At 45.1% G+C, this 10,275-nt stretch overlaps 1 long non-coding RNA gene across 4 annotated transcripts in view; it reads left to right on the top strand.

Moving 5' to 3' along the window:
• LOC102499096 (uncharacterized) overlaps positions 1 to 8,975 on the top strand; it is an 11,036-nt gene extending 2,061 nt beyond the window's left edge. The window contains exons 2-5 of one of the 4 annotated variants that reach the window (XR_001371105.2): positions 3,002 to 3,531; positions 3,740 to 3,904; positions 5,030 to 5,139; positions 5,360 to 5,819. This is a non-coding gene — a long non-coding RNA (uncharacterized LOC102499096). Of the gene's footprint in view, positions 1 to 3,001; positions 3,905 to 5,029; positions 5,140 to 5,359; positions 5,820 to 8,769 lie in introns of those variants that run through there. The other 3 variants (XR_335938.2, XR_335937.2, XR_003551003.1) reach the window with 3 other exon arrangements.
• The last annotated feature ends 1,300 nt before the right edge of the window (positions 8,976 to 10,275 follow it).

Below are 10,275 nucleotides of genomic sequence, written 5' to 3'. Positions count from 1 at the left end.
TCTTGCTTTCTGTCTCTATGTCTCTCTCTGTCTGTCTGGTGAGTGCACACGCCCTATAGCGAAAATCTCTAAAAAAAAAAAAAAAAAAAAAATTATGGTTGGTTAAGATTCCTGCCTCTTTTCACTCTGACATCCCTACCATCTCATTTCACCCCATATTGCATGATTTGGAGTAGCTGTGGCCATATTGTGGTTTCTTTTCACATCTAAAGCAATATTCACTATTATTTTTCCCAGAAAAGTATCATAGATTTTCTTTAATAAACTCAATATATTGGTGTCATGAAAATGGTCTTATTCCCTATAGTTAACATTTCAGTTTTGCAAACTACACAGATGCTATTCTTCTTAGTTACAAAGCAAAACTTACGTAGTCGTTAAGAGGCAACCAGTGGGGTCTTGCATCATCAATCAAAGCTGACCATCATAAGCTGAACATGAACAGTTTAATTTTTTATACATTTAATCACTGTATATCATCATAGCTTGCAAAATGAATTTTCCCAGCATGAATACACTGTATTTTAGTCTAGTGAATATTCACTATTTTTTAAAAGTGTATTTATTTATTTTCCCATGAATGAGACAGAGAAAGAGACAGAGAGACACCACCCCCAAGTGGATCTAGTTGCTGTGATTCACCCCCAGCCTCCATTGGTCTCAGATCACAGGCATATGTGTACTTGGCACATTTAGGGAAGTCTCTGGGTGTGAACTTAGAACTTTCCCTAGTATTGTAGATCAGCCTTATACAGCATCATAGTTTACCACTGTACCACTGTCTGCCCCCTAAATATTCACGGTTGTACTGAATTTCAATTTCTAAATTTAGTTTCTCTTGCTTATATACTTCCAGCTGTAAAACCTGGATCCACCCTAGGAGTAAATTAGATTGCCATTTATTGTCCAGAAAATTTTGGTGATTTTTATTTTGTATCTTGGAATTACATTAATATATATAAGCTGATCACTAGATAATTTGATCCAGATTAACTTCCTGACATGCCACTTTGACCATGTGAAAGCTCTGCTCAAAACTCATGGCTCATGCTTAAGCCCTAAAACTAATACATCTATATATTTTTGTAGGTATATATTTTTGTTTTTATTGTTGCTTCTTCTGTTGTTCATATTTATATATATTAAACAGAGAACTTTACATTCTTTTGTCTGTTAATGTTTCTTCCCTTTGCCCCTCCCACTCACCTTCCTATCCCCTATTACCAGTCTCTGATATCTACACTTACCCTTTCTACTATCGCATCTTCAGATCTTTTAATTTCTGCTACAGAGTGCAGACATTCATAACATATTGAGTGGGGATATACAGTGTATGCCTTTCAAAGTCTGACTCACTTTGCTTAGCATTAAGTTCTCTATATTCATCCACTTCGAACTGGGTCTCATTATTTCTCTCTTTCTTCTTTCTATCACTTTTTCTTCCTTCTTTTCTTCCTTTTTTCTTCCTTTTTTCTTTCTTTTCTTTTCTTTTCTTTTCTTTTCTTTTCTTTTCTTTTCTTTTCGAGGTTTTTGCCTTAGGGTGTGCGCACTGGTCAGAGAGAGAGAGAGAGTGCGAGGGAAAGTGAGAAATCACTCCCCGGGAGGATGGTCCACCTCAATCCGTTTTCCATTCCCCTCTCGGGAACATAAGCACACACACCTAGTGTGATTTTTCAAGCCACCGAGTCCAGGACTTGAATTGTAGTTGGCCATATAGGAGTCCAGTGATATAACTGCTACACCATCTGCTGGCCCCTTCCTTATGGCCCCTTAAACTGATATTCAAAGCTTTCTATAGGTTGACCCCATATCCCTTCTGAGTGTGTCATTTTACTCCCTGTACGTCTCTTAAATAAAACTTTTTCCCCTTGTGTGTTTGCATAGGCATTTCTCCTGCTTGGAGCACCTTTTCTTTTCTCACTTTTGGACCTTGCCAAATGCTTTTTCTGTGTCTGTTGAGGTGATCATGTGTTTTTCTCCTTTATTCCATTAATATGGTGTATTACATTAATTGGTTTTCAGATGTTAAACCAATCTTGTATTCCTGGGGTAAATCCCACTTGATCATGGTTTATAATCCTCTCTATATGTTGCTGGATTTCGTTTGCTAGTATTTTGTTAAGGATTTTTGCATTTATAGCCATAAGAGATATTGATCTATAGTTTTCTTTTCTTGTAATGTCTTTGTCTGGTTTTGGTATCAGGATAATTCTGGCCTCACAGAATGAGTTGGCAATCTACCTCCATTCTACTTTTCAAAGAGTTTGTGAAGTATTGGTATTAATTATTATGTAAGTGTTTGGTAGAATTCACCACTGAGGCCATCTGGACCTGAGCGTTTCTTTGAGGGAATTTGTTCTATTCAAATTTCCCATTTTTTTTTTTCTGGAGTAAGTTTTGATCGCTTGTGTTTTTCTAGGAATGTGTCTATTTCAGCTAAGTTATCTAATTTGTCAACATATGGTTGTTTGTAGTACAGGGGTTCTCTCTTACCTGAGGGAGATATGTTCTAAGGTTCCTCCCAGATGCCTGAAAGTGAATAATACTGAACTCTACATATGCTATTTTTTCTACACATATATACCTATGATTAAGTTTAATTTATAAATTAGGGATAGTAAGAGATTAATAATAGTAAAATGGAACAATTGTAAAAGTATACTGTAATAATAGCGATGTTGAATGGGATCTCTTTTTCTCTCTTAAAATATCATATTGTACTATTCCATGGGTTACTGAAACCGTAGAAAGGGAAACTGCAGATAAGGACGGACTGCAGTTTTCCCTTATAATTCTTTTTGTTTCTATAAGGTTCATAGTGATGTCCCCTTTTTTTGGTTTTAGATTTTAATTGCTTGAGTCTTTTTTTTTTATTTTTTTCCTTTGCCAGATTAGCTACAGATTTGTCAATTTCATTGATCTTTTCAAAGAATGACTTTTGGTTTGGTTGATTTTATCTATTGTTTTTTTCTTTTCTCTATTTCATTTATTTTTATTCTAGTCTTTATTTCCCTTCTGCTTGCTTTAGTTTGTGGGATTCTCCCCCCACCCCCACCCCCGCCCCCGCTTAGGAGGAATTACTAGGAAAATCACTAAAGACATATAGCACAGTTGCAAAGCTTCAGAAGACTGGTTGAAGTCTCAAAGCTGAAAAGACATTGTAAAGTAAGATGCAGCCACGCTGAAGATTACTAAAAGGTAGAAGTGATCTGGTGACGACCCACTCCATCACTCATCTCCAGCCTACATGAAAGACAAGAGAGATTTGAAAGGAATTCAAGAGTCTTTTTTGTCCTCCCATCTCCTTTACCCCCTGGAGGAAGAGAGGGAGTGCCCCTGCAGACTGGTTAATCTGACATCAGAAGCACTCATAGATATTGAGAAAGGGCTGTCGGAAGGGAAGACTGGACCAGCTCCAGCAAGAAACTTGGTGAGCTTTAGCAACCCATGGGCTATCTCGCAGAATGAAGGGCAGTGGTGACAGAGTGACTTCGCCTGAGAGTTCCCTGTGGTCATGAAGACACTGTGGAGGTACTGGGGCTTAGGCTGTCCTGCTAGGACCTGCATCCTGGGGAGGGGGAACCGAGTGGTAGAAGGCTGAAAGGAGAGCTCTTTAGGGCATGTTTAAGAAGGGGGTTACGAGAGGTCAACCAGGGAACTGCACCATGCAATGAACGGGTTCCTATCAGAGCCCAGTGGGTCGGTGGGGTTGTCGGCATCTAGATATCTGATATTACAGATGGCAGTAGCTGGCGTGCCCCGAGAGAACTGCAAACAGGACTTTGCTTCTCCCTTCTCTGGTCCGCCCCATCTCTGAGCTATGGAATGCCTTGAAACCGGGGAGAGAAGAGTGGAAGAGACCTTACCTCCTACCTCCTTCAGGCTACCAAGGGAGGTGTCACGGGTGAGTGTTGGGTAAAGGAAAAGAATATTGAATCAGAAGTGAGACTGGAGTTGTAAAAGGGACGCGATGTCCTTTGGCTATCTTTACAGTGGGGTATGACTCCTGGCTATGGGGGCCACTGGAACTTGGTGGAGGGAAGGCAGATTTAAGAGGATTTTTGAAGATGCCAGATAAGGAAGAGTGCAGCTGCGTCCTGGGTGCCCCCTTATCACACTCAGCCCTCCAGCCCCCAGGCGGCTGATGTAACACCCGGCCAGACCTCCTGTGAGCACTGTGTGGGGGAGAACCTCACGTTGGTGGGGCTGGTTCTAGTCAGTCCCCATTTTCTGCACTCGGGCTCCACCGGTTTGGTGTGATAAACAGGAGACCTTCAGAGTCGGCTGCTCCATTTTGCAGATGGAGAAGCTGAGGCACAGGGAGGGCAAGTGGTTTGCCAAGATCATAGGGTCATGTTGCATGAGAGGCCCCTGATCTCCTAAACTCCTGGACATTAAGGAACTGTGGCACTTCCGAATTCGCTCAGCATGGAGAGCTCAAACTATAAACGAACTGAACTGGGGGCCGAGTGGGGTGGGGGATCAGAGAGAGGATGAAATGTAGCCGCTCTGAACTCCCTTTCCATCATCAGCTGTTTCTCAGGGAAGATGATAGTCGTGGCCCAGACGGGGACGTGGAAATGGCCCAGGCGAATGTCTGGAAGTTACAGAACGCTTTATTTTAGCTCTGTTCTCCCAGAAGTCACACTCATCCGTTTGAAACTGCCAATCAACTTTCCAGCAAAGGAAAACACACACACACACACACACCTCTGCACAAATGGCTTTGATTAGGCTTAGCTGTAGGTTTAAGAAAATTTAATCATCTTAACCTGTTTAGTCTTTTTTCCCTGATGAAAATCATCAGTCAGATTCCAGCATGAGCCAGTGAGGGCTGAGCTGCTGTCAGCACCGTTGTTTATGTTAATACGTTATAGGCATGAAATGGAGGAAAGGAGAATTATGAGGGAAAACCCTGAGTGAATTAGGAGAGTAGGGGTCTGTGGCAGGCCTCTGAGGCTGACGAGCAGGGGCTCTGAAAGGACTGTTTATTTATGAGTCTAAGACAGAGCCTCTTTCTACCTGTTAGGAGGGATGCTGAGAAATTCTGAAGTGTGTTCCTCTCTGTGGTCAGAGCTTGCTTTCTGCAGAACTGGAGACCTGGGGACGCTATTTGCCAACCGCATGACCTCAGACAAGGTAGTTAACCTCTCTAAATGTCAACTTGCTCATCTGAGAAGTGGGGCCATCAGGCAGTCAGTCTACCAGCTGCCTGCGTGGCTGTGTGCATTAGCTGCTGGTTGGGGAGAGAAGCTGGCCCAGGCCCGGGATCCAGTGAGCGCTCGGTCAGGACCTCCATGGCATTGGCATGACCCTCCCACCCAATGCGGTCCCATTCCTTCTTGGTGTTCTCTCCTAGTACCATGGACTCTGTGGATGTCTGTGATAGGCCCTGGATGTGGAATAGTGCTGGGGACAGATTGAACGCCTGCATCTGAAGTCGCAACCTGCCTCGGTTACAAGGACCTGGATGACTTTGGTGCCTTTCTGGGTCATAGTTTCTCTGTCAACAGAATAATATGACTAGTTGTCTCCAACATCTGTGCTCCCTTTCCTCCTAGGAAATAATCCCAACTGCCACCCGAATAAAGAGCTTCATTTCTCAGTGTAGGGCCATTAAAACCAAGAGGAAATGGACCAGCAGGCGGTGCAAAGGTTAAAGCAGCTAGATCCCACATGGCCGGCTGTGCCCTTTGAGTCTTGGACCTGATAGCTTGAAAAACACAATGGGCATGGTGCGTGTGAGCCTGGAATAGCAAGAGGAGAATGGAGGAGAAGGGATTGAGGCATGGCCATCCTCCCAGTGGGTTATTTCTCATTTTCTCTCTCTCTCTCTCTCTCTCTCTCTCTCTCTCTCTCCAGTGAACACATATACCCTGTAGCAAACTAAAAATAAAATAAAAGAAAACTGGTACAAACATTTGAAAAAAAGAAAAAAAAAAACCCACCCACACACAACAAAGAGAAAATATTGTGTAGAACTTCTGGAAACTCTCCTAAGTGGGAGGGAGAGGAAACAAGTGAATGTATGTAAATAAGGGAATGGAGAAAGGTGGTCCATCCGTGTTGTAGAATGGCACTCATGGGAACCAGCAGTTAGCGTAATGGCTATGTCACTGGACTCCCATGTGGTCGATTGTGGTTCATGTCCCGGACCCGGTGGCTTAAAACTCACGCCGGGCGCGTGTGTGTGGGTGCCCAAGATCCCAAGAGGAGAATGGAGGAGAAGGGATTGCGGCGTGACCATCCCCCCTGGGGGGTGATTTCTTGCTTTTTGTCTCTATGTCTCTCTCTGTCTGGTGAGCGCATACGCCCTATAGCGAAAATCTCTCCAAAAAAAAAAAAAAAGAAAAAAAAATAGAATGGTACTCAGCAATGAAGAGGAACACACTGCTGATTCCACACACAGCATGGTTGTACCTCAAAGGCATCATGCTTAGTGAGCCAATCCAAATGCAGAAGAGCATATGCTAATGGCTATTTATGTCAAGTTCTAGAATAGGAAAACCAGGCCATAGTGATAGCAAAGAGGGCACTGTCTGCAAAGAGCCATGAGAGAAGTTTTCTAGGAAGGTAGAAATGGCCTGTCCTTCTTTATCTTAACTGAGGTCGTGGTTCTATGGGGTGTTTCAATCTGTCAAAACATATCAAACTTTACTTAAAATGTGCATTTTATTTTTAGCAAATTAAACATCAATAGAACCCTTTCTAGAAGTTTTTATGTATGTATTTCTTCCATAAGCAAGAGAGAGGGAGAAAGAGCAACAGCACCCTAGCAGGGTTTTGATGCTGCAGTCTACCGCTAACTTTGGCCAGCCCCAGATCCTGTGCACACACATGCCTGGCGTGCTCAGGGAAGTCTCTGGACACGAACCTGGAACCTTTTCATGTGGATCCGCCTCAAAGAGTGTCATGTTTTATCCACAGCGCCACTGTTCAGCCCCCTCAATAAAAATGTTTTAATCAGAACCAACAGATGACACAATGGTTACATCTCTGGACTCCCACGTAGTCAAGTGCAGTTCAAGTCCTGGACCCGGCAGCTTAAAACTCATGCTGGGTGCATCTACATGCATGCCTAAAATCCCAAGAGAGAATGGAGGAGAAGAGATTGTGGAGTGGCCATCTCCCTGGGGGGAGGGGGGTGATTTCTCACTTTCTGTCTCTCCATCTCTCTGGTGAGTGCATGTGTCCTATAGCAAAAATCTCTCTCCAAAGGGGAAAAAAGTTTTAATCGGGGCCAGAAGGTGGTGTGGTGGTTAACATGCTGGACTCCCACGTGGCCAACTGTAGTTTGAGTCTGGGACCTGGTGGCTTGCTTTCTCATTTTCCCTTTTTCTCTCTCTGGTCAAATTAAAAAAAAAATAATAATAATAAAGAAAATTAAATAAATCAATCTTTTAAAATATTTTAATTAAGGAAAAAAATAATGAAGCCCTGCCTTGTCTGCAGTTGTGATGGCTGGAGCTCCAGCAGCCATCCTGAACATAAAGATGATAACTAGGCCTCAGCAATTGCGAGCTTGAGCTGGAGGGAGCAAGGGTGCTTGCAGAACTAGTGGAGCCACTGCACACAGATCGCAGGCCTACCTGAGGACTTCTTTTACATCAAAGGGAAACGTTTGTCTTATTAAAGCCACTGTTCGCTTTTGCTGCTGTTGGTATAGGCAGTTGAACCAAGTCTTGACCGAAGGAAAATGCCCACAGGGCAACCGGAAGACCAAAGGAGAATGACCAGAGTTGTCCGAAGGCCGTTACTACCACGCTGATTATTATTTCCACCCTTGGTTCCCTCTGACATGCTACCGAGGAGCAAATGGCAGGCAAGGTGGCCACGCAGGGCCGCGGCAGCTTTCTCTTGGGTCAGGTTATCTGAGAGGCTTAGCCCAGGAAAGGCCTGGTTTTGCTTCTCACCTCCACCCTCTCTGCTCACTCTTTCTAACCTCTGAAGCTCCTACCACCACTGACAGGGAGAACTAGACCCTGAACTAGAGTGGAGATCCCAGCTGTCACGCACACGTCTTTGCGATGGGGCTATCTGCCTCACATGGGGAGGAGTGCTCTTCTCACAGCGGAGAATTAAGAGGCCCGGAGGTGGGAAGGGCTGGTCTAGGGTGCAGCAGGCAGTACCAAACTAATCAGTAGCCCTTCCAGCCCTTGTGGTCCTGTGTCACGCTGCCCTGAGTTCAGGTCATGTGCAGCCACAAGGGAGGTGGGAGGCTCAGGGTGCTCCAGACAGCAGAGGAAGGGGTGGGAAAGCTGCCCGAGGCGAGGCCTGGAGCTTGCCGCCTCCTTTCAGTGCTGCCTGTGGATCGCAGGCCTTGTCAGCATGTTCCCGCATCCAGGCCAGAATGCACAGAGCATGGCTGTCCTTGGATGTGTGGCAGCAAGGGTGGGGAGTGCTGTTCTCCAGACCTCTGGGTTGCAGAGTAGGGACACCCCACCAGCTTAGGCCAGGTATAAAAGGGGAGCTCTTGGTGTTACAGCCACATGCACACACACAAGCACCCACATGAATATATACACAGAGACACACACGTAACTCCAACATGCATTCACACATGCACATACACACCCAGGCACAAGCACACATGTATGCATGCACACACCATGCTGACAGTGTGTGAAGCCCTCAAGGGCTTCTCTCTCTCCCTTGCCTCTGAACCTCCATGCAGACTGCTCCCTCTACCAGAGCACTTACTCCGTTCCCTACGTCTGCATGAACTCTAACTACAGATTTCTGTTGAAAGACTTTTTTTTCTCTTTTCAGAAAAACTGTGTCACACCTGCCTGCTAGAGACGCACAGGGGCAGTATGGTGCATGGGGAAGAACTTACTGCAGCACCATGCAGGTCTGCTCTGAGCCCTTGTCAGTCTTCTGTAATAACACGGTTGATGTTTGTCTTCTCTGATAAGCTGTCAGCCACCATGGGAACAGGGCCTGCCTGGCATGGCCACCCTGTACTTCCACAGCCAGGAGAGCACTCAAAAGATGCTCACATAATGTATAGTAAATGGATGAGTGAAATATACATGCCCATCCATCTGTCTGCTTTCCCACCAGCCTGGGGACTTTCTGAGAGTAGGACGTTGTCAAACGACCCTGAAGAGTGGCTCAAGACTGCTTGTTGAATGGATGGATAAATGACTTCCCATCCCTAACACTCCAAGGCTGAAACTCTGGAATATTCCTATTCACCCAGATCCATGTGCAGTAAATCAAAGATGGCTGCAGCTTCTCTCTTACTATTACAATTGTGAGTGGCATCTAATCCCCTTTCTCTTGAACACAGGCTGACATTAGTGACTTAGGATGCAGCAAAAAATGGTGTCCTGGACTTCCAAGGTTAGGTCATAAAAAGCCTTATGGTCTTGGCCTTGAGATCATGGAAGATTCACTCTTGGAACCCAACCATCATGCTATGAGAAGATGCCTTCAACCAACAACCTTGAATGAGTCCACAGTTGGTGGCTAACATCAACTCCATCATGCTATGAGAAGATGCCTTCAACCAACAACCTTGAATGAGTCCCCAGCTGGTGGCTAACATTAACTCCATCATGCTATGAAAAGATGCCTTCAATCAACAACCTCGAATGAGTCCCCAGCCGGTAGCTAACATCAACTTTCTAGCCATGTGAGTTACCTTGGAAGCAGAGCCCCATCTGGGTTATTCTAGCTTATGAACAAATAGGAGCTGCCCCTAACAAGCTGTCCCCATTTCTCACATTCATAAACAAAACGAATTGCCAACTGTAATCTTCAGCCACTCAGTTTTGAGGTGTCTTATGGCGCAGCAAGGTATAAGTAGATCATCCATCTGGTCACACACGTGTGCGAGAGGACCACTGAGGGGCTGCCTAGATGATTTCTTCTCCCACGGGGAAGGGGCAGGTAGGTGTACAGCTGTCCACGGCCCTACGTGTGCCAGACCCAGGTGGCCAGGGTGGACCAGACGGCAGCAACCTAACATGAGGGACAGGGTATCTGGGGGGCTCATCTGTCTGGCCAGAGGCTGTGTGAGGGCTATGTACTCTCTCAGGATCTCACGCACAAGTGTGCCTGTAGAGCTGATGGTGAGATGCTCTCTGTGCTGAAGCTGCTAGAATCCATTTTTCTTACTATATTTATCAGTGACCCTATCCCCCCCAAACAGGAGGAAGAATTGACAGAGAGCTGGGGGAAGAGAGTAAGCTGTGAGCTTGGAAAGAGCAGTCTTTCCATGGGAGGGCTTAGCATCTACCATGCTGACAGCTTTGGTCAGATCTGATTTGT

Source organism: Tupaia chinensis, unplaced genomic scaffold, assembly GCF_000334495.1.
Source record: "Tupaia chinensis unplaced genomic scaffold, TupChi_1.0 Scaffold000574_1, whole genome shotgun sequence".
Taxonomy (NCBI): domain Eukaryota; kingdom Metazoa; phylum Chordata; class Mammalia; order Scandentia; family Tupaiidae; genus Tupaia; species Tupaia belangeri.
The sequence above is the reverse complement of the archived record's forward strand: the minus strand, read 5'-3'. Positions and strand labels throughout refer to the sequence as shown.